We start from the raw sequence: 26,537 nt of genomic DNA, 5'->3' as shown, positions 1-26,537 counted from the left end.
CTAGTATTACAATACATCATAGAGAGTTTTCTCATAAGATTTCTTGATAAAATTATAGCAGATTTCATTGAAAAGAAAAAGAAAAGAAAACTATTAGATATTGCAACAACTTGATGGTTGTTCTGCTTTTCTTAAGTTTCTGCCCATTTCAGTATATTCTTCACTCATCTGTCAAATCCATCTTTCTAAAAATGCAAGTTCATCCTTGTCACTCCTTCTTTTCAATTAACTACAGTTGCGATCTGCTGCCTACAGGATCAAATATAAAATCCTCTGTTTGGTTTTAAAGTCTTCTGAAACTTCACCTTTTTTTCTACATCCACTGTGGCACTTGTCTGTTTCCTTGATTTTCCTGGGGCAAAACATTTCACCACATGATTCTGGGCATCATCTAATTGCTCTATCCCATGCCTAGAACCAAAAGTACACTAGATTCAAATTGCTTTGGTCTAATTATTAAAATTTCAGCATGTGAAACATTTATATTGTCGAAATCTGCAAATGCTACAAATCAGGACATGATTATTTTGTTGATTGTCTAGATTTAAGAAAGCAAGGGAGAAAATATTTAAAATGCAGATCAAACTTAACTGAGTAAGGTGTGTACGTTTTAAAAGGACAAGAGAGGGAAGAACTGTTTGGGAAATATTTACTGGCACACATTTGCCCAAAATTCTTTCTCTCTCTTCCCATTATATTTTCATGATATATTTTCCTGGTTTCATTCATTTCTGAACTTTTCTAAGAAACATTTCCTGATATCCTTTAAAGATAGTCCTTTCTCTCTGTGGTTTGTCTTCAAATTTTCATGCAACAAATTTAAGCTTATTGGGGCAGAGCTAAGATGGATGGAAAGCAAAAATTTCCCCCAAACTACTCCAAATTCCATTAAATTTTGGGACTCTAGCCAAATTTTATCTTGTGGGGCAGAATCCACAAAAAAAGTCAGTGAAACAATTTTCTAGTTCAATATACTGGGAATATCCACAGAAAAGGTTTATTACACCATGGTGGAAAGTGTTAAAGGGCAACCCAGGTTGTGCCATAGTAAACCTACCTAGCTATCCAGGAACAGTCTGTGGGGTCCCTGGGCCCCTGGTGACACCTGGATCTATGGAAGCAATGGTGGTTTCCAGACCTCTTAGTCCAGGGATTACCAAGGACAATTGAAAAGGTTAGCATGAAAACGCTCCTGCACCAGAGTGAGAGCCCAGTTCAATGCTGGCCTCAGCACATACTTAGCCCCAGAGGAGTAGATCTGGGGAGTTACCCTACAGGGAGTTACGCAAATGCTACTCCTAAGGGTATTTCCAACATTTTTTTAAGATGAGTCTGTAATGCTGCATCTTTTATAGGTATTTAAAATTACATACATTAAAATGAGCATGTCTATGATCATATACATATTTCATATGATAATATAATGCATATAGAATAGATAAAATGTAACCATAGAAGAGATCATAAAAACATGTTTGATTTATTTAACATGTATGTGAAATGGGAGAATTGAAGGAATACTTTCTTCACTAGCATCCCAACAGATACATTTGTATATGTGTATCAACTTTCCTTTGTCATTGAATGAAAATCTTAATCCAGGCAAGCAACTGAGTCCCAATGTCATCATCATCTTGGTTTCATAAAGTTCTCAATTTCAATCTCTTCGTTCTCCCCATTTTCACTAACCTCCTAAAATGATCACTGGGATTTAAAAAAAAAAACTCTCAAATTTCATTGTCTTGGCAGGCAATTTCTGGGAAAACAGTTTCCAAGTATTTTACTAAGGCTCCATCTATTTCATCATATAAAACATTGTGGGAGTAGAGCAAAAGTTATTCAGCAATAAGTTCTCTGGTTTTGATGCTCAAATGTAATGCTTCTTTTTAATTAGTTAGAGTCTTCTTCCAAATAATATTCTCCATAGCAATGTATTATTATAAGCCAAATAGAAAGAACACTATATCTATCTCTACTTCTCTAGGAGTTCAGGAATTCTGATTGCCACCTACTTTCACATTAGAAAGATTACTGTCAGAAGTTCTGATTTCTGAGTTATTGTCAAAAACTGTGGAATAGTATATGTATCTTCCACATAATCTTATTCTAATTTACATTTTCTACTCCGTGTAGTAGACTGAGTACAGTATTTCCCCCCCACCCCCCCAAAAAAAAAAACAAAATAAAAATACTCTGATACTTAAAAGACTGGGTGTTTTTTCTTGTTTTTTTTTCTTTGTTTGTTTTTTTTTTTTCTGATAGACTGAGTTGACTTCCCAGGCAGCATGTTAGGACAAGAGTCTACTCCTACTAAATCTAAGCAAGCTGATTACGCTGAAGTTCCCTATAGTCTATCAGAATGGAACTAGTGGACATATCTTTGCTGTCTAATGTAAGATCATCTGGTTGACTGGAGAACAGTGATAAAATGGCAAAAACTAGGCATAGATCCACATCTCACATGCTATATCAAAATGGGGTCAAAATTAGTACAGGATTTAGACACAAAGAGTAGATAAATTAATAGACCAACAAATAGTCTATCTATCAGATCTATGAAAAGAGGATACATTTATGACCAAAAAAAGAATTAAAGTACATTATAAACAAAAATGAATCATTTGGCTATATTAAATTAAAAAAGGTTTTGCACTAAAAAAATCAATTCTGTCAAAATTAGAAGGAAGCCAGAAAACTGGAAAAGTCTTCACAACCAGGAATTCTGATTAAGGTCTCATTTCTAAAACATAGAGAAATGCATCAAATTTGAAAGGTCATGAATCATTACTCAAATGATAATTGTTCAAAGAATATGAGCCCACAATTTTCAAATGAAGAAATTAAAGCTATATATAAACATGAACAAAAGTTCCAAATTATTATTGGTTAGAGAAATGCAAATTAAAACAATGAGGTATCACCTCACATTTACCAGAGTGGGCAAATTGGGAAAAAAGAGAAAATGATCAATGTTGGAGAGGTTGTGGGAGGATTGGAACATTGATTGCTGGTTGAGTTGTGAAATGTTACAAACTTTCTGGAGAGCAATATAGGACTATGCCCAAAAAGTAATAAAACTGTTCACACCCTTTGACCCAGTAATTCCAGTTCTAGGTCTATTTACAGTAGAAATTATTACAAAGAAAAAAGTCCACATGATCCAAAATATTCATAGCAGCACTTTTGGCAGTGGTAAATAATTGGGTATTGAGGAGATGCTCATCAATTGTGGAATGGCCATATAAGTTATAGTACATGAACACTATAGGAAACCATAAATGGTCAGACTATAGAGAAGCATGGAATGACTTATAGGATGTGATGCTGAGCAAAGGTAGTAGAACAAAGGGAACAATATGTACATTAGCAACAACAGTGTGAGATGAACAACATTGATAGAAGCAGTTACTTTCAGTAGTTCAGAGAGGTAGGACAACTATATTAGACAGCTATGGGCAATGTTATCCCCATCCAGGGGAAGAGAAACTAAACAAACAAAACACACACCAAAAAAACCTACCCTGTAGAATGTGATGAACACTTTATACAAATTATCTCTTATGTCTCTCTTTCCCTTAATACTATTTCCTTTTACTGAAAATAATTAAACTGTAATCATGTACGTACAATGCTGACCTGACTGTTTGCCATTGAGAGAAAGCAGGTGGGAAGGGAAGGGAGAGTAGAAAGAAATTTTGTAACTTAAAATATATATATATATATATATATATATATATTCAAAAAATAAAAAATATATTCATATAGATGAAAATAAATAAATAAACAAACAAATAAAGATATACATGAAAAATAACATTCCTCGAATTGGTCAGTTTTTCCACATCAAAATCCCTTCCATTTTATTTGAGTATTCTTCCAATAGAATGCCTACTTCTTGTTGGTAAAGATGTTAGTACATCTTTATTTTTTTATTACTGTACCTAGCACAGCATCTCATACAAATAAGTTATTTATTAAATGAATTGATTTAGGAATTGTCAGTATCAGAAACTATTTAATTATAAACTTTCATACATAAGGAAATATTGAGTGAATGGAGTCTTATCTGTTTTAATATTCCAATTTTATGCATGATGATTGTTTATATTGATAATCTGATAGACTCATACAATTTATGTATTCTCTATGCCCTCCACAGATGGATTTCTGAGTTCAATGTAATTAAATCATTATGATTATTAACAATGTCTTTTCATCAATGCTCTGATGAAAATCCATTCATAGATTAGCTTCCTGTTATTTTAATTCATCATGGATACATGGTGAATCTTTCTATCTCTCCATTTCTCATTCTGTAAACTTGATTGAATTACCTCCTTTTTCATTCATCATTATCTATGATATTGCATCTCATATCAAAATTATCAATGGTATTTATATAATAGAATAATAGATTCTCACCATGTTGGCAGAAGGGAAATGGCTATGAAGAAAGACAGCTGAGATATCTAGCAGCCTGTAGCTATTAATCACATTTTGCTCTTATTTAAAAAGTTTTTACATGTTTTCTTCTTGCTATGATTGCAAAGAATATGGAGATACAAACTATTCCATGGGTATTTGAAAGGAATTTTTTGAAGTAGATATGTTCAAAGGAAAAATAATTCAACAGAAGTGAGCTTTATGAGGACACTGAAAAGGCAAATAGAGAGTGACAAAAGCAAGTAAGACAAAGAGTGATAAAAATAATAATAACAACAATAGGAACAACAATCACTATAGAACACATTTACAATGAAAGAATGTCAAGTGATTGGTAGCCCTGGTTGGACATTGGATGGATGGTGGAGTATGTGTATGTTCAAAAATTGTCTGTGGACTGGAGAAAAAGAAACTAATTTTTAGGGGTTGAATGAGAGCGAGATGATTGAGTTGTTCTTGAGCCTTGAAGCTCAAGACTTCTGAGAGACTGAGAGACACATTTTTTTTAGGAATCTGGATATAGCTTCAACTCACACTCCATAGACCACCTTTAAGTATAAGCAAGGAAGAGAGTATTAAGAAATCAATAAGGTTTAAATTCCTATCAACTTTATTAATCTTTATCCACCTCTTTGTAGGTACATAACATATAGTCTCTTTTTTAATAAAGAAATGATTGGGTGAGGAGAGCAGAAGTGAATTTTAATTTCTATGATGAGAAGGATTATCATGACTGCTTGTGAGAAGTTCTTAATAGTACCTTACTGATGCCTACCATTCTATTTTTCACTGCACTATTGGTTACTTATCATTTTGATTCTTATGTAATGAATCAATTTGTACTATAGAGCATTACTGTGATAATAATTATATATAAGTGATAAACATTTTGACTAAATACTTTAATATTGGAAGAACTGAATAATTCCTGAAAAGTAATTCAGCTACCTCTCTTTCCCCTACAGAATAGTGGACCAATTTTACTGACCATCTCCTGTATTCCTCTGTGAATCACACAATGATAGAGAATGAGGTCAAAAGCAAGACAGAAACAAAGATAGGCATAAAGAGATACATATGTAATAACTTGATGGACAGTCCCATCTAGTTCCAATTTACAGATTAGTCATTAGACCTTTATTCAACCACTTTATTATTTCTTTTCAAATAATGCTGTTACTAAGCATTTATTGAGTGCTTTTATGCTCCACAAGAAGTGATGCCAAATCCCATACAAAAAGAAAGCAAGTTTTTACCCTCAAGGGAAATATGTTCTAGTTGGGGTAGGCACTGAATAAAAAGGATCTTATGAATATGATTAGAAAAATGTCTTATGTACTAGGGTGAAATTCACAGAATATTTGTTATAGTATTCTAGATCATTAAATTTGGAAAATGTTATTTAATAATTAGAATATTTGAAGACTTCATTAATAAGACATCTTTATGTCTGTCTCATTTTATCTTTTCCTTACTTTACTGTTTTTCTCTTTCTGTCTAGGTTTCTGTCAGTCTCTCTCTGTAACTGTTTGTATCTCTCTTTACTCTTCCTTAGATGAACAGATTTCTCCTAGATTTGTAGCTCATTTGATGAGTGAATTGTATCCAGTGTAAGGTTGGCAAAATTCATCTATAAATTTGCATGTTTTGAAAATTCCGTTGTAAATGTAGAAGATATCTGATGAACCTTCAGCATTGCATTTCATTCTACTTAGTCAACCAGTATTAAAAATAAAAAAATGAAATAACATAATTTAATATTCTACATACCTTATGGTTGTGCCATAGTATAAATGAAGTATCCTGTATAATACATATCATTCTATTTGAATTGTTCTCTGTCCATTTGTTGCCTCTTATCCAATCTTGAGTACCTATAAGAAAAATCAGGTATTTAGCTTTTAATAAGGAAAAATGACTTTCCTTTTAAATGTTTGAAGATAAAAGGAAAGAATTGATGAAGGAAAATCATTTAATTTCCTTAAACTATCTTTTATTTTGTTCTTAAAAGTGAAAGAGAGCAAAGATAAAGTGTTATAACATATTTACTATTTGATATTTTAAATGTTGTTTGTAAACTTCTTTTCTCCTTCATTTTACAAAAATCTCATGACCCTGTAATTATAAAAAAGTAGTTTCAATAAATTATAAGATTAACAAAAATTCTATAAGTATTTATATTAAGTGACCTTTCTCTTTATAAGGTCATGCAAAATTCACTATGTTCCTCTATTATTTGTCTTCCTTATCACTCCTTAACTTTAGAATTTTATGGAAGGTGGGGGTAAAATGAAATATACTAAGAGCTGTTTTTACAAGGCTTATTTTAAATAGATCATTTAGGTGGTTAAAAGAGCAGATGAAAATTAAAAATGAGAAGAGAAAAGAAAGACATGGTTCATAAAAATATGAATGACTTTATTTGAATTCATTTAGGCATAAAATGTTTAAAACATGGAAGTTATGATAACCTGACAGATGGCTTACTGAAGTTGAGTACATTTGTGGTGTTTAAAATCAGTCAGTCATGTTAAATAAAAAGAGTTGCATTTCCACATGTGAAGAAAATGATAGATTCCTTTAGTAAAATGTTGTTGCTAGCTACATGACCACTTGCTCCAGTTCAATGATTTTAAACACATGGAATCATAGCTTTGGATATTTTGTGGTTACAAATTATTTCACATACATTATCTCATTCAGTTCTCACAATGATCTTATAAAGTAGCATCAAATTCATTTTATAAAGAAATTGGGACAAAGAGAAATTAAATGATTTGTCTACAAAGACTCCATCACTAAGTGATGGAGTCTGATTTTCAGTCTGAACTCAACAGACTTCTATTATCAGTTATTAGGTATGCAAAAAAGTGGTAGGATGCTGTAGTGAATTAAGACCTGTCCTCAGAGTCAGGAATATCTTAGGTGAAGTCCCTCCTTAGATCTATACTCTCTGCATGACCATGAACAACTCATATAACTCCTCTCGCAGTCAATATATTAAGATAAGTAGCAGAAAAGATTCTGATCTATATTTTTGAATATTTAGAGTTCATTTCTACTGATTAAAATTTCCTACTCCTAATAAAATTGTGTTAACTAAAATATACACACACACACACAAACCACACACACACAACCACAGAGTCCATGTTTTTAAGGAACTTTAAAATGGAAATGTATATAACATTTATATGCATACCAACTGGAAAGACAAATGAGAGATATGTAGTATTAAAAATAATAAGTGAGGGGAATAGCAGAAATCTTCTCACTTATTATTTTTAACTTAATTCCATTGTAACCTCTTGACCTCTTGCATATTGAAAGTTTTTTTTTTTTTAATAATTCTTTGGAATCAGATGACCTGGAAGAGAAAGTGCTGAATCTAGGGTCTAAAATACATAAGTTTTAATCCTTATTCAGATGCTTACTAACTCTATGACCCTGAAAATTTAATTTAAAATCTCTCAGTTTGAGTTTCATCATTTTCATTTTGGGAAATATAATGATAAATGATAAATAATAATCCCTAACATTTGTACGTTATTGTTGTTGTTGTTTATTTTGTTTCAATTGTATCTAACTCTACCAAGACCCCAATTGAGATTTTTGGGGGGACAAAGATACTGGAGGGGATTACTATTTCCTTCTGCAACTCATTTGACAGATGAGGAAACAGAAGCAAAAAGAGTTAAGTAACTTGCCCAGGGTTACACACCTAGTAAATGTCAGAGAACTGATTTGCTGTTTAGCAGCTAGATTGCATAGTGGATAGGGTGTCAGATATAAAGTAAAGAAGAACCATCTTCCTGAATTAAGATCTAGCCTCAAATATTTCCTGTATAACTCTGAGTAAGTCACTAAATCCTATTTGCCTTAGTTTCTTTATCATGAAAATGAGCTAGAGAAGGTAATCGCACACCATTCCAGCATCTCTGCAAGGAGAACCACAAATAGGGTCACAAAGATTCCGGTACAATTGAGAAATGATTGAACCACAACATTTATATAACTCTTTGAAATTTGTGAAGTACTTCAAAGACATTGCTTCATTTCATCCTCACTTCAATTGTATGTAATAAGTGCTTTATTATTTCACATTTTGCATATATGGAAACCAAGACAAACAAAGGTCAAGTGACTTATTCAGGTCCACAGAGTTAGTAAGTGTGTGAAGTAAACTTGAGACCTAGATTTTCTGACTCTGGGTCAAGCAATTTATCCACTGAGGAGCTACTGATTTCACTATTTCAAGTCAGGGAGGTGGTCAGAGAAGATGCAATGTGATGGAAAATAGATTTTGAACTAGTATGAATTAGAAATTATAGAATGATAATTCTGATCAAAAAAGGAAAATAAAAAACTATCCATTCACAAATAAGTAAATAAATTAAACCCAGTCATTCATCTATTTATTTAATGGTAAAGGAAATTGAATGTCAGGAAGCTTACATAATTTTTAGTGTCATGCAAAGTAAATAGCTGAAACAGGATTTTACTTCATGCCCCTTGAGTTTGAGAAAGGTCAGGTCAAGTTGATGATCAGGGAGTAGTCCCCTTTGATTACATTATCCTTTCTACGAAAAGTGGTAGATTTTCATATTTCATGACCACTATTTTCATTTTAATTCAGCACTAATGGGATAGAGCAATAGGCAATTACATGTCCTGAATCTATTCTGCTTTCATAAATTTTGTATTCCCTTTCTTTCATCACAATCTTCTAGAACCCAAATTTTCCTTCTTTCTTAATTCCTTCCATTCCTTCATAGGAACTCTGGAAATTTAATTCCTTCCTATTATAATAATCCTTGGGGCAGTTAACAGTGGATAGAGCACTGCTCCTGAAGTCAGGAAGACATGAGTTCAAATCCAGCCTCAGACACTTGACACTTACTTGCCTTGTGATACTGAGCAAGTCACTTAAACCTAATTGCCGCTCATGCTGGATCATCTCCAGTCATTCTGATTCATAAATGTCTAGATGTCTCCAGAGGTGAAAAAAAAAATGTTAGTTGGATGATGTAGCAGAGCACTCCTCTCACTTATATCCAATTCAAATATATGTTATGGTATCACCTCCCTGATGTCATTGCCTTCTTGAAGAACAAACAACAACTCTAGACTCATGTATTCTTCTTTGGAAAATATCTTATAGTTACTCTAATCAAAACTCCTAAATTTATTGATGAAGAAATTGAGAATCTGAAAGGCTGTAACTTTCCCAATGTCACAAAATTAACAAAGGACAAAGACAAAATTTGAAAATTATTCTTTGGATTCTAAATCAATTGCACATATATGAGTAAAAAAATATGTACACTGATGCAAACGAAATTCAATAAATAGAGCAATGTTTAGGATAATTAATTTGGCAGAAGTATAAAGGAGGAGGAGGGATGAGGAGGTCAATTAGGATGCTAATAGAAAACAGTGAAAAATAGGTTATGGTTGAAATAATAATAGATTTAAAATCCAAAGAATTAGATTGGTATCCTATCTTTGAACCTTGGTAGGATTACTAAACAAGTGAACACATGCCTAGGGAAGTGAACAGAATCAGGAGAACAATGTACACAGTAACAGGAGTATTGTTTGATGAACATCTGTGAAACACATATCTATTATCAGAAATGCAACGATCTAAGAAAATTCTAAATGATTAATAAGGATGCATACTATCTTCCTCCAGAGAAAGAACAAATTAATTGATTACAGATTGTATTCTGACTGTAGTATGCTTTTCAACACTTTCATTTATTCTTTTATTCCTCTCTTCTGGTACAAAAATGACTAATATGGAAAAACTTTATATAATTGTACATGAAAAATAAATTCCTAATTAGTTACCATCGGGGTGGGGAGAGGAAGGAGGAAGAGATAGATCTTGGATCTCAACATTTTAAAAATGCTTTAAAAATTATTTTTCTTGTCATTGATAAAAATAATAGAAATATATTTTTAAATTATATTCAGTATTTTCTTGTTTCTACTCATTTCAGTTGTGTCAGTTTATGTAAGTCTTTTGAGGTTTTTCTGAAGCCACTCTACCTGTGACTTTTTACTATAAAATAGTTTTCCATTGAAATCATATTCAACAAATTGCTCAGTCGTTCCCCAAATGATGTACACCCTCTCAATTTACAGTTTTTATCACCACAAAAAGAGCTACTTCAAACATTTCTGTAATAATATGGACCTATCATTTTTTTAATCTCCTTTGGATAGACTTAATAGTGGTATTGCTGGATCAAAGAATTTGCACAATTTTATAGCCCTTTTGTTCATAGTACCAATCACTTTTCAGAATGCTTGCAACAGTTCACAATTGCACATATAGTATATAGGAGATACTATCCCATTTTCTAACATCTCCTAAAGCATTTATATTTCTATTTTTTCTCAAATTAGTTAATATGATAGGTATGAGGTCATAACACAGAGCTTTTTTAAATTTGCATTTCTCTAATCAATAATGATTAAGAGATTTTTTCAAATGACTTTTTGATAATTCTTTTCTTTGGCTAAAAACTGCCTATTCATATCATTTGACCATTTATCAATTGGGGCTGACATTTAGTCTTATAAATTTGACTCTGTTCTCTATATGATTATTAAATGAGTCCTTTAACAAAGGTATTTGCTGAAAATTTGACCACATCCAATTTTCCTGATCATTCTAATTTTGTTTGCAATGGTTTTGTTTTTGAAAAACTTTTTAAATTTTGTGTGATTAATATAATCTAATTTGAATTTTAGAATACTATCTAAGTCTCATTTGGTGAGGGTCAATTCTTTTTTTATATTTCTTTATTTTGATTTTTGTACAAATGGTGTTTTTTATACATTACTAAAATATTCTTGTTTAAGAGTAAACATAATACCCCCTCCACCCAAAAAATATACACCCTGATGAACAATAAAGTAAAGGAAGGAGAAAAAAATTAAAATTAAAATTAAAATGATAATAATAATAATGATAGAAGAAGCTAGGTGGCACAATAGATGGAGCACTAGCCCTGGAGTCAGGAGCACCTGGGTTCAAATCCAGTCTCAGACACCCAACAATCACCCAGCTGTGCAGCCCTGGACAAGTCACCCAAACCCATTTGTCCTGCCAACCCCTCCAATAATAAAAAAATAAAAATAATTTTTTTTAAAATGAAAATAATAATAATAATAACAATAACAATAATAATAATAATAATAATAAATGTGTTGTCTGTGTTCTAACACCACCAACTCTGTTGTGGGTGGATCACATACTTTATGATAAGTCCATCACAAAAGCTACTTCCATACTTTTCCACTGTTGCCATTGCTGATCTCAACTTCCTCCATTTGTAATTCCTCACTACCATACACTATATTTTCTTTCTCCTTTCACTCTGCCCCTCTTTTTAAATGTGCTGTAGGGTAGCTGAGTGGCACAGCAGACTGATCACCAGCCCTGTGGCCAAGAGGCACCAAGACTGCATGCCACCTATAAGACACTGTGGTCCCAGATAGGCCATCCAATCCCAAACCCTTGCAAGAAGTAAAAAAGAAAATATGTCATATTTGACCACTCTCTCCCATGGTCCACCCTCTCCACCATCACTCACATCATCCCCCTTCCCCTGTCCCCCTTCTCTCCTTTTTACTCTAGATATCTACACCCCATTGAGTATATATATATATATATATATATATATATATATATATATATATACTGTTTCCTCTCCAAGCCACCTCTGATGAGAGCGAAGGTTCTCTCATTCTCCCCTCACCTTCCCCCTTCCATATCATTACTATAGCTCATTGTAATAAAAATTTTATTATATGAAATATCTTAGCCTATTCCACCTCTCCTTACTCTTACTTCCATGATATTTCCCTTTTAGCCACTGACTCCATTTTTACAATATATTATATCTTCAAATTCAGCTCTCTCCTGTGCTTCATCTATAAAAGCTCCTTCCATCTGATCTATTAAATGAGAAGTTTCTTATGAGTATTTTCAGTATCATTTTTCTATGCAAGAATACATGTAGTTCATCATCGAGTCCCTCATATTTTTATCCTTTTCCTCCTCTCTCTATGCTTCATCTGAGACTTGTATTTGAAGATACAGGGCACTGGTCCTGGCCAGTTCAGCTCTGGCCATTTTAATAGGAACATTTGAAATTCCCCTGGTTCATTGAAAGTTCATTTTATTCCTCTGGAAGAGGACATTCAGTTTTGCTGTGTAGTTGATTCTTGGTTGCATTCTGAGATCTTTTGAATTCCAAAATATTATATTCCAAGTCCCATGAGTCTTTAATGTACTTGCTGCTAAGTCCTGTGTGATCCTGACTGCAGCTACATGATATGTGTGTGAATTGTGTCCTTCCGGCTGCTTGTAATATTTTCTCTTTGACTTGGGAGTTCTGCGACTTGGTTATAATATTCCTGGGGGGTGGTTTTTTCTTATCTCTTTCTCAGGGAGATTGATGGATTCTCTCAATTTCTATTTTGCCCTCTGTTTCTAGGATATCTGGGCAATTTTCCTGTAGGAATTTTCTAAAAATGAGGTAGTTTTCTGGTCATTACTTTCAGGAATCCCAATAATTTTTAAATTATCTTTCCTGAATCTGTTTGCCTGATCAGTTGTTTTTTCAATGAGATGTTTCACATTTTCTTCTAATTTTTCATTCTTTTGGTTTTGAAGTACTGTGTCTTGACTTCTCATAAAGTCAGCAGCTTCCTTTAGTTCCATTCTACATCTGAAGGGTTTATTTTCCTCAGAGAGCTTTCTTATTTTTTTGTCCATCTGGCCAGTTCTACATTTTTACACATTCTTCTCCTCAATAACTTTTTAAACTGTTTTATCTATTTGACCTTTGCTGGTTTTTACCATGTTATTTTCTTCAGTATTTTTTGGATCTCCTTGACCAAGCTGTTGACTTCTTTTTCATATTTTTCCTGTGATTCTGTCATTTCTTTTCCCAATTTTTCTTCTATCTCCTTTACTTGATTTTCAAAATATTTTTTGATCTCTGTCATAGGCCGAGCCCAATTTCTGTTTTTCCTTACAGTTTTTACATGCAAGAACTTGTACTTCCTCATTTTGAGATTGACTATTATGATCCTTCTTGGGATCATAAACAAAGTATTTCTCAAAAAAGTTCCTCTTTTTTCCTCTGTTTACTCATTTTCCTAGCCTGTGCCTGGTTTCGGGTGCTTCCTGAGCTTTTGAGTATTATTGGTACACCCCCGACAAGGATATCAGTGTGTGAGGCTCTGTCTTCCCTCCTGGTCTGTGAATGACCACAAGTGCACCCCTCTACCACTGGGCTGAGGTGGGGGAGGTGGCTGTTCTATGTGGGGACTAGACTGGGATCAGGCTCTGAATGTGGTCTGATCCCCAGAGTCCTGTTCCAGGTACTGAGAGCAGTCCTCAGAAGTCTCTCTTCACTCCCCTAACTTAAGTATACTGAGCACTCAAGGATCAGTTGTCTGGGGCCTCCTGCTTATAGACTTCACCTGCTTCTATTTCCTGGATCAGGGTTGCCATGGCCATGCTGCTCACTGTGTGCCCTGAGGGCTGGGCTTCATAGGCTGGCTCTCGCAGAGGTGCCCCCAATGATCGTCCAAGTTGTGTCTAGTGCTCCCCAGGTTGTAGGTCGGGAAACTGCTCCTACTGTTGTGAGCTGCAGCTTCCAGATGCCCTGGGGCTGCTTCCAGGAGGCTGAAGTTCCTTCACTCTGGCAGGCTGCCCATCTAACCCTGTGGAGTGGAGCCTTTCCACTATTTTTCAAGTTACCTTGGGCTGAAGAACTGCCTCACTGGATCCTTCTGTGGGTTCTGTCAATTGAAAATTTAGTTAAAGTTGTTATTTTATGAGTTTTTAAATTTTATATATATAGAGAGAGCACCTAAGAGAGACTTCTCTCCTGTTGCCACCTGGGCTACACCACTGGTCATCTCAGCTTTGATTAATATTTTGATTTCTTCATTGTTTCAAAAGTTAATGGTGGGACAGCTAGGTGGCACAATGGTTAGAGCATTTACCCTGTAGTCCAGAAGATCTGAGTTCAGATCCATACTCAGACATGTAATTATTACTTGGGCAAGTCACTTAACCACATTGCTTTGCAAAAACCCTAAAAAAGAGCTAATATCCTTGATGAATAAGATCTCTATAGGATGACACTTTAGAGAATGCACTAGAATATGCATCCAATTCAGCCCCCTTATTTTACCTCAGTGGAAACTGAGACTCGAGGAGGTTAATTTATTTGCTCAAAATCACAGAACTATTAAATATCAGAAGTGAGATTTAGTTTTTATTTAATGAAAACTTTTTCTACATGCAATGAAAAGAATAAAAGTCACTTAGACAAGAATAAAATAATGCATTAATAAAAAATAACAAGGTAAATAAAAACAATAAACCATAAGGCAATTTTAAGCTGCAAAGTGGTCTTCTAAGACCACAATGAGAATTGTTAATTTAATGAACCTTTGAGATTCTGTTGAATTTTATAGCAGGTATCATGCACAAAATTATTTGAATTGAATGTTATATTGGTCCATTAAGTTGTCTCTTTGTTCCATTTAGCAAATTTATACCACACATATTTTCCATAAGAAATAATAATGCAACCTTCATACTTGAGAGTTACTGTAAATACTAAATGGAGTAATACATGTAATTGTTGCATATTGTTTATATGAAAATATAAAAAAAATAATATAATTATTATTATTATAATGATTACTTTTGTTATGACTGAAACATGGTTCCTAGCAGAATCAGTGTCATATTAAAAATGTCTAAGAATTATAAGATGATGCATATATATCATAAGGGTAATGTTAGGATTAAGCTTTGCCTAGAATTTAAACAATGAGTAAAAAAAGTTAGTTATCAGTGCTGAAATCAGTGCTTATGGTGCCTTTTGCAAAATTTCTATTTAACAATAAATAATTTATCAGTTAATTGATACCAATCAAACTGTCAAATAACCACTTTACTGAGCTAGAAAAAATAGTAACAAAATTCATGTGGAACAACAAAAGGGAAAGAATAACATGGGAACTGATGAGAAAAATATATAGGAAGATGGCTTAGCTATATCAGATCTGAAATTATATTATAAAGCATTAATCATCAAAACTACCTGGTATGGGTTAAGAAATGAATCAGTGGATTAGGACAATTTCAGGAGAAATTGCATTAAATGACTACCACAATCTACTATTTGAAAACTTAAGACATAAACCTCTGGGATGAGAATTCACCATTTGACAAAAATTGTTGGGAAAACTGGAAAATAGTATGGCAAAAACTAGGTATAGATCTACATCTCACAGCCTATGCCAAAATAAGGTCACAATGGAGACAGGATTTAGACATAAAGATAAAAATTAATAAAGATAAATTAATAGACCAAAAACACTATCTATCTGATCTATGAAAAAGGGATAATTTTATGACCAAATAAGAATTAGAGCACATTACAAACTTCAAAATGAACGATTTTAAGTATATTAAATTCAAAAGTTTCTGCACTAAGCAAATCAATATTGCCAAAATTAGATGAAAATCAGAAAGCTGAGGAAACAATCTTCACAATCAGTAGTTCTGATAAAGGTTCCATTTTTAAAATATATAGAGAATTGAATCAAATTTATAAGATCACAAGTCATTCTCCAATTGATAATTGGCCAAAGGATACAAATAGACAGTTTTCAAATGAAGGAATTAAAAGCTCTATATAATCATAAAAATGCTCCAAATCATTATTGATTAGAGATATGAAAATTAATACAAAAATGAGGTATCATCTCACACCTATTAGTTCAGCCAAGATGAGAAAAAATGGAAGATGTTCAATGTTGGAGAGGTTGTGGGAGAATTGGGACACAGGTGCATTGCTGCTGGAGCTGTGAACAGATCCAGCCTTTCTGAAGAGTAATATAGATCCATGTGCAGAGAGCAATAAAACTGTTCATATCCTTTGACCCAGCAATTCCCATTCTAGGACTATATCTAGAAGAAATTGTAAAATAATGGGAAAGGTCTTGCATGCTCCAAAATATTCATAGAAGCTCTTTTTGCAATGTCAAAGAATTGGAATTTGAGTGATTACCCATCAATTTGGGAATAGCTAAACAAGTTATGATTCACATATATGGAATATTATGTTCTATAAGAAACCATAAATGGTAGGAGTCAAAGCATGGGATGACTTACAGGATCTGATGCTGAGCAAAAGGAGCAGACCCAAGACAGCAATGTGCATATCAACAGCAACATTATAAGAAGAATAACCTTAATGGAAGCAGCTCCTCATTGCAGTCCAGAGTTCTAGCACAATTGTATCTGACTAGTCTTTGACTATATTATACCTAACCAGCAGAAGAAAAACAAACAAAACAAAATACACAGGAAGAAACCCAACCCTTCTGTATATGATGAACACTTTATAAAATTATTTCTTGCATATCTCTTTCCCTGAATCCCAATTCCTCATGCCAAAAATTACAAAGTTGTAGATATGTTTATCAAAATAAGCATGTAAAATGCTAACCTGACTATTCCCTGCTGAGGGGAGGGAGGTAGAAAGATAGAGTAGAGGGAAATTTTGTAACTTGGAAATATATATGTACAAAAGGATGAAAATAAATAAATAAAATAAAGTTAATTGATATGCTCATGTTATAATTGAAAATTATTTGGTTTTCCATGCTATTTATATTTAAAATGTCAACTTGATTCAAGGAATCTGTGACTATTAAAAGTATAATATACAAAATAAGACATGTCTAATTGACTCATGGAGACTGCTTTGCCTAAGGATTTATTTCACTGTAATCATAGAATGGAAGCTTTTATTTTTAAGTAAATAATGTTCATTACCTCTGAAATCTTTTATCATTTAAAAATATCTAAGTGGGGAAACGTCTACCCCCTTGATTAGTTCTCCAAGGATATTTAGAACCTTTCAATTAAAGTTGATCACAGAGAAGCCATCACTTAAAAAAAATTGCATGTTTGTTAGGTCTTCTAAAGAATTCATAAATTCTAATCATGAACTTTGCCTTGTTATGTTATTTTTAATAATAACAAATTTTCATTTAAGAAAACTAATGCAAATTATTATCTATTAAATAGGTCAAATTTTAATCTAATACTCAGAGAATTTCCTCAAGTTTCAATTAGTAAATTACTCATCATGATTTAATACAAAGTGTTTGAGCTAAAATTTGAACTCTGCTCTTCCTAACTTGAAATTCATCTATCTTTAGCTCTTTATATTTTTTCCATATTACACTTGTTTTATCTAATCAGATTTTCAAAGCTGAATTGAAACAAATAAAAATGTCTTAATGATTATCATTATTCAAAAGTGGAATTGGCTAATTTTTGGTGATGATTTATCCATCATTGAAGAAATTTAAACAAAATTTGAATTGCAATTTAGTGGGACTATTTTTTGTAAAAAAGATTTATAATTTGGATTATATGACTACTAAGACCCCACTCCAACCTTAAGACTAAGCTATCTGACATCCTGTGATGAATAGAAAATTATAAAACACTTAATATTTTGTTATAAAATCCAAACAAATAACTATTTTATGATACTATTAATATGATCCACTTAAAAATCTTAAGGACACAGTTTTTTGTCTAATAAAAAAAAGATGATAATTTAATGTCCCTAATTTTAATATCTAGCATTCAATATCAAGATTCTTTCTATTAGCTGGTAACTGTGACTATCAGTCAGTCACCTACATTGAGATGAAATTAAATAGCAAAACCTTTATGTGATTACAGGAGGATATAGAAAAGAAGATTTTGAGTACTTTAAGAACTTGAACACATTGCTAATCTTATAGAAACTATCTTTATTTGAGTACTTCTATGACTGGAAATTTGTCATATTGTAGATATCTTCTTGGAGTTTCTCTTACATCACACAGATGTGATAGTGGAAAAGCTATGGCTCTCTGAAAAATCAGAATGATAGATAGAAATACCAATGAAAAACCTTAGTACTTCTACCATAATATCTCTCTCTCTCTCTCTCTCTCTCTCTCTCTCTCTCTCTCTCTCTTTCACACACACACACACACACACACACACACACACACACACAAAAACATATGCACATGCACATATGCCTTTTCTTAAGTAGCAGTATGACTCATCCTGTCTTTGTGGCTTTATTCCCCACCTTCTTTATTACTACCTTTTTGGTCTCCTTTCTCTATTCCTTCATTTATACTTTTCTCTGAAGTTCATATTTAAAGAGAAAAGTAGTTTAGTAAGTATGTAGTAAAAATAAAAGTATTAATCACACCATGCATAAAACTCTAGAATTTGCCCATACCAAAACTAGAAATTTTCTTCTACCTGGATGCTCTTTCATCTACCAGACACAATACAGAATATGATCTTTTATATTTTCTCATTGAAATTCATCTTACAAAATTTAGCCCAATGATCTAGCCTGTTGAGATAGTTTTGAATTTGGATTCAGTCTTATAGTATATTAAGACTGTCTTTCCAGCTATCTGGGAAATAGAGGAACATACTACTCATGTCTTTGAGTAGCTTAAAAACTGTTAACAACAATAATTAAAAACATGGAATATTGGGAAATTCAGCTGGGGACTTCTTGCTAAGTTAATGTTGAACCACTAATAACTATTTTTTAATTAGCCATTAAACCATTCCAAATCCATCTCACTATATTATTATTAAATGCACATTCTTCTCTACCTCCTTTAAGTATAATAAATGATAATTTATTACAACTTTGCTAAAGTGCAGGTAAGTTATATCTGAAAAATCTATTATGTTCTACTAATTTAGTAATATTGTCAAAGAAAGAACTTGAATTAGTGTGTGATGCCTTTAATGATATCATTTTGGCTCTTTTAAATGTACCAAATAGTTACATGATTAATAGGAATGAATAGGATAGAATAAGAAAACAGGTACAATTTATTTGAAAAATTGGTTCTTTCTGAATAAAACAGATGATGAATAAAAATCCCTAGAAACAGAATGTATTCTGACTAATAATAATTAAAAAATGAAGATCCTTGGTCTTTCTTAACAGCTAAAGAACCCACCACGGAGATCACATATGTTTAAATACTTTTAGAAATATGAGTTTTCCTTGACAGGTGAAAGCCATCCTGATTGGTGAACAATTGACAAGGGTATGCATATATATTAATGAGGAGGGCTAAAAATCTTCAGTTTTTCCTGTTGAGAACATGATGATGAAGAAGCTCTGCTACTTCCAGTATGTGGACAAAGGAGTTCATCTCTAACTAAGGCCACTCTGGTGGATAATTTTCACTATGAGCTTAATTATCCTAAACTCCAATGGAGGGTTACAGTGATATGGATTTATTTTCCAAGGGCATGAGATTCTGTCTATATTATAAAGTAAAAGGACCCCTAATTAGGTGGGATCCTGTCCAGGATCACAGATCATGTACTCTGAGCAGCAGGCAAATCTCTTTTCAGTCTGGCATTTCAGAAACCTGTTGAATGATATACAGGATGTGGTCACTGAGGGAGTGGAACCAAGAGAACATTGTGAGATGAACAAACTTGATGGAAACAGCTCTTCTCAGCAGCCTAGAGAGCTAGGACAACACTACTAGACTGGTCACAAACTATGTTATCCCCCATCCAGAGGAAGCAAAGCAAAGCAAAACAAAACAAAATAAACACACCCACACAGGTGCCCAGACCAATCCTCCAGAATCTTATGAACACTTTATAAAAATTATCTTTTCTCTCTTTCTCTTAATCTTAATTCTTCATACCAAACATAAACAATACTAATATGTAAACATGTTTATCAAAATAGGTAGGTATAATACTAACCTGGCAGTTTGCCACTGAGGGGGGAGAAGGGTAAGTGAAAGGAAATTTTGTAATTTGAAAATATGCAAATGGAAATGGATGAAAATGAATAAATTAAAAAAATAAAAATTAAACAATGAAATAAAAAAGATGTGGTAGCTTAATGAAGAAATAGAAAGAAAAAACTTTAATCCTAATTAAATAATACATTATTAGTATAAGAGAAAACAATCTCTTCTCTCATAGCTACAGTTTGAATTTCAGAAAAGATGCTTCATTTATCTTTGCTAGGGAAAAGCTCCTGAAGCATGTGAGCTTCATCCTGCCATCTCAGCTTTGCCTCTGTAGTCCTACCATCCATCTTCAATATGCCATTCCAGAATGGTTAAACATTATTCCTTCAATGTATTTTATGCTTTGGAAAAAATTAAACTTTTTTTTATTTCCTGGAAAGCTAAATTCCAATTTCTGACTCTATGAACATCATTCCCGCCATACTTAAAATATTAACAACTCTCACTTCTGCATCTGTTTCTCATAAAGAAAAGATCCAGTGCCACTTCTATCCACTGGAAAAAATCATATTGATGGACAAAGGTCTAATGTCTTCTCATAGAGTGAAAAATTGCCAAAACCAATAAGCCCAGAGATTCCACATGGATTCATTTTGGCCTGTAGCAGGAGTGGAACTATTATTAAGTTCCCTACTATTCTAGACCCCATCTCCAATTTCTGGTCTAAATCTCTCCTTATAAGACAATTTAAAGATTACTCCCACTTTATAATCCTTTAAATAAGAATAACTTCCAATTATTATCATATATTTCCTCTTTACCTTAAGTAATATATGAAGTTGAGTCCTGAGATACTTTGGGATTTTGACTAGAACATGAGTATTGAAGGGATACATGGTGGTTACATACTGGTACTTTCTCTACCAACATCTGTACTCTTCTTCCCTTTCATAAATAGTAAAAAAAATGTTTGTTATAATTTTCTCTACATGTTAACTCTCTTCATGTAGATTTCCTTGCTCAATAACCTCCTTATCAATATTTCCATGTTTCTGTTACCTGAAGTTCAAAGTCTTTGCTTGTGATCTCATTATTCCAACCTGAATTACTTTGTATTTACACTACAATACTTTGTAAACATGTGAAGATTAGTATGATACTAAGTATCAGAAACTCAAACTTAGGCTTGACACTTAATGGCTGTGTGAATCAATCCAAGTCACTTATCCTTTCAGTGCTATAGGAAAATAAAAAACTAAATATTACAAAGAATGTGTGTTGGTACAGAAAGCTTCATCCAGGAATAAGTTACTAAAATTAAAGCACAGATGAATTTCCTACTTCATATCTTTCATATATACTTTTTTGACAGTCATAAATGTCCTTTTAGATAGATTTGGAATATCAAACTCTTCCCACTGAGAGTCCTGGTACAACTGGCCAAAAGCTCCCAGGCAACTAGAAGTAACATGCTCCCACTGTATATTTGGGAATGGAAAAACATTTTGAAGTTAAGAAGCAGAAAAGAGATATTAAACCAATGAAAAATTTTTACCTTACAATTTTTCCTGGGAAATTACTCTGTTCTGATGGTGGGGTTTTGTTTGTTTGTTTTTGCTTTTTTCTGTTTGTTTTTTTAAGATGTATAAAATTTTGAAGATGAAATCTAAATGACAGAAACAATTTGCCTGCACTCTACAATTATAATTATGTGTTTATAAGACAATTTTAGGTAGACTACTTTCTTCCTAAAAAAAAATCCTAAATTGAAAAAAATAAACTTTTGTTTGTTTGTTTGTAATTTGGGGATAGCAGAGTAACTTTATGACCTTTGTTTAACTCCATGGTTGATAGATTCAGCATCAAAATTAAACTTCTAAATAAGATTGTGGGTGTAGGTAGTGATAGAATGACTTGAGTCCTCCTAGGAAGTCATCTAATCAGTGATTTTTTTCTGATATTTCACTTTTTTTTCTTCGATTTTTTCCAATTTTAACACTTTTATTATTTCTTGAGGTCTTAGGGGGTAAATAAGTTTCTAGTTTTAATCTAATTTTAAAAAGTTCTTTTATAAGAGTTTCTATATTTTTACAATTTATCCATTGCAAAAGGATTCTGAGGATTTTAATAGTTTTAGTCTCTTTTCTCATTGTTTTCAATTTATTTTTCAGAATTTTCTTGAGTTTCATTTTCCCCGCATTTTCCTCCACTCTACTGCTTTTATTCTTAAAAATCTTCTCCCCCTCTTCCCCACTAATTTTTAATTTTCTTTAGTGCGTCTAGGAATGCTTGTCAGGTTTCTGTTCAATCCTTTTTTTTTTACCTTTAAGAGTTTGCTTAGAGACATTTTCATCTCATTTTCTCCTGAATTTTTGCTTTGGACTTCGAATTCATTTTTTTGCTTCACGCCTATTTCTTCTCTTTACATTTTATGTTAAAGCTGGACACTACTTACCTCTGAGAATTATTTGCTTTTCTACTTTGATTAATTCAGGGACAAAAAGAAAATTCAATAAAATAGAGAACTTTTAAGCATTATTGATGTAAAGGCAAGAACTGAAAAGAAAATTTAGCTTTTGTAGAAGACTGAAGAGAAACATTAAAAGGTAAAAATGAAAGGGAAATCATAGTGGACTTAACAAAGATTAAACTGTTTATAATACTACATATAATGATGAATATATACATGTGATTAAAATGATACTGATAGTGCACAAAATCTTTGTCATTATTAGCACAATTAGAAGGAAGTATGAGTTGAATATGAAGCAATGATATCTAAAAGTAAAATTAAGTTGTGAGACAGGAATCCTGGGAAACAGGGAAAAGGAAAGGTAGAATGCTAGATATTATTTCATGTAAAAGAGGCTTCAAAAAGCTTTTGAAGAAGTGAGAAAGGGTGTGGAATTGAGGGGGTGGGTAAAACTTACTTTTATCAGAATTTGCTCACAAAAAGAAAACATACACATACACATAGGTATAAATATCACAGGAAAATATATAGGCAAAGGGATTTGAGAAGCTAGGGGTAGGATAGAAGGGAGAACAGTTTAAGGGAAGATGTAGTCAGTGGCAAACACTTTTAAGGAGGGACAGGATGAAAAGTGATAGAGAATAGAATAATTAGGGAAAAATAAAATGGAGGAAAATAATTTAACAATAATAATTGTAGAATAAACTCATTGAAAGCTTGTCTGATAAGGGCCTCATTTCTCAAATATATAGAAAACTGACATATTTATAAAAAGAAGAGTCAGTTGATAAATGATCAAAAGATATGACCAGATTTAAGATAAATAATCAAAACTATAGTCTTATGAAAAATTCTCTGACTGCAAATTAAAATAATTTTGTGATAATATTTATTAGATTGATTAGGACAGAAAAGGAAAATAGTAAATATTAGAGGATATGTGGGAAAAATGAGAAATCAGTTCATTGTTGATAGAGTTGTGAACTTATTATGCCCAAAGGTCTATAATACCATTCATACCTTTTGAGATAGCATGTTTAAAAAATAGGAAAAGAACCTATGTGCAAAAAGTATTTATAGTAATTTTTTCTGGTCACAAGGAATTGGAAATTGAGAGTATACCCATAAGTTAGAGAATGACTGAGCACATTTTACTTTGTGATTATGAGGGAATACTATTCTGCTATAAGCAATTATGTGCAAATGGTCTCCAAAAAACCTGGAAAGACTAATATGCAATATAGATAAAATTACAGTGAGATTATAAGATGATCATATGAGAATGAGTTATTCTCAGTAATACAATGATTTGGGAAAACTCTGAAGAATTTTTGATGAAAAATGCTATAAGTACCTGAGAAAGAACTGATGATGTCCGACTAGAGGCAGAAATATCATTTTGCTTTTGGCTTTACTTTCTTGAGTTTTTGTTGAGGGGTAGTCTATATTTTCTTTTCCAATTTGATTATTATGTAGAACTTTTGTTTGACTACATGTGCATAATCAACATTAAATTACTTGTCTTCCCAGTGAGGAGAGTGTGGTGAAGTAGGAATGGAAAGAATTTGGAAGTCTAAGTTTTAAAAACAAATGTTAATTTTTTTTAAAAATATGAAACTGGAGGAAATAAAATACAAAATAGATTGTGATTCAGCTGTCCAAAAAAAAGATATTTTCAATTTTTTTTGAAAAGTGTCTACTAAGCCATATTTTTACTGCTTTTAAAAGTCATATAGCAGAAAATTTTAAAAAGCATCAAAATTAATTTTATTTCATAGATTATCATTTTCTTTGCCTTTCATAATGTTCTAGTATGGTGCTTCTTGGTGATACAGAAGTTCTTGAATGTAATTTCATTGAAAATCTTGCCACAGGGTGGCTAGGTGGCATAGTGGATTAAAGCACAGGCCCTGGAGTCAGGAGTACCTGGGTTCAAATCCAGTCTCAGACATTTAATAATTACCTATCTGTGTGGCCTTGGGCAAGCCACTTAACCCCTTTTGCCTTGCCAAAAATCCTAAAAAAAAAAGCTTGCCACAACTCTGATAGATCATCAGAAAGTAGACATATCTTATATGAACTTGGCATGTGAAGATCAAATAGTATTCTATGCTTCAGAGAAGTAAAGCAGAAACGGTACCATGATTTAGAGGAAAGAATAGTATTTCTCAAGTTTGAACACTTGATATTGAATCCTTTAAGTGAAATCAATTGCTATTGAACCTGACCAAGTCTATTACAATTATTAATTCTTAGTTTCTTTATATGTAAAACAGCAATAATATAACTTACCTCATAGGGTTATCATAAAGAACATGTCTTAAAGTTTATACACACATATAATGTATATATTTATATATATGAAATATTATTAGAATACCTGAATTCAGATCCAACTTCAGATGCTCAATAGTAAAAACTTGGATAAGTCATTTAATTTTTATCTGCCTTAGTTTGATGAAGTAAATGAGGACAATACCTACATCCCAGAGCTGTTATGAGCTTAAAATGAGTTAAGCTTTATAAAGCATATTACAAACATTAAATAAATTTATAACTGCTTAATACAGTTTACATATTTTTATCACAATGCCATTGAAATATGGCAATTAGATGAAGATGATGATGATGGTAAAGATTAACAATTATGAGCATAGCAAATGACTGTAGATACTGGAAGAACTATTAGTTGAAGAAATGTATTTTATTAACTCTTTTCATAAAAAAACTCTTATGATTAATAAAAGAGTTTGCTAGTACAATAAAGAACTCTCTAATTGCTAGAGTTATCCAAGAACAAAGTGGCACAACCTATGATTTAGTGAGCTTCTTCCATTAAATATTGCTTAAGCTGGATAAAGCTATATGTGATTCAAAGATATAAAATCTCTACATTAAATCATATGATCACACATGTAGAACCAAAATGAACATAATAGAGTTCTATTCCCTCACAGATGAATAAGCTGAAGTTCAAAAAATGTGACCTTAGACATTACACAAGGACACAATTAGAGAACAAGAATTCAAATACTCAGTCTAATTTGAACATAGCATTCAGTCCCTTCAACATTATCAGAAAAAGATCTGGTGCCAGATTCTACTTACTGGAATTTTTGATCAATGGAGGACCAACAAACATAATTTCATATGAATCTCAAAACTTCAGAATAAGTGTAAGTAATTATGAATTCTATGTGCTTCAATTCTCTATATATTTTCAACTTGAATCAAAAAATTACAAAGGGCAATGTGGCCACTGCTAAGAGACAATTTAGATGATACTTTCAATGTATAATTTACTTTGCTGCAAATTTCCCTATGTGATGTCTTTATAGTTATAGTCTTTGAAACAAGGATGAATTATGTATCCATATTTATATGAAACTTATTTAAAGGATTGATAATACCAATAACATTAATAAATTACATTAAAATTAAAAAGAAGCAATATTTCATGTACCTTTCTTCTTAAAATTTTACCTTGAGAGATATGCTAAAGTCAATAATTCATAGAACATGCATTTAAATATGTTTCTATGTTCTTGAATAAATAATCTTTTTGATTGTTTTAAGGACACAGCATAACTCTTCTGTCAGATATGGATTTTGGATTGTCAAAGACCGAGGTATATATATCATTCAAAGCACTTGGGGGCAGAGGACAATTATTCTTCATGTTACTGTAGCAATCGTATAGCCCTGTACATCAGCTAATGACTGGCACTGACTTCTATTCTTA

The 26,537-nt window shown here is 32.3% G+C and overlaps 1 pseudogene; it reads left to right on the top strand.

The window, feature by feature from the left end:
- Nucleotides 1-1,180: 1,180 nt before the first annotated feature.
- Nucleotides 1,181-26,537, top strand: part of LOC141519213 (eukaryotic translation initiation factor 3 subunit L-like) — a 92,540-nt pseudogene continuing 67,183 nt past the window's right edge.

Source organism: Macrotis lagotis, chromosome 3 (assembly GCF_037893015.1).
Source record: "Macrotis lagotis isolate mMagLag1 chromosome 3, bilby.v1.9.chrom.fasta, whole genome shotgun sequence".
NCBI classification, from domain to species: Eukaryota; Metazoa; Chordata; class Mammalia; order Peramelemorphia; family Peramelidae; genus Macrotis; species Macrotis lagotis.
This window is presented reverse-complemented; position numbering and strand designations above follow the sequence as displayed.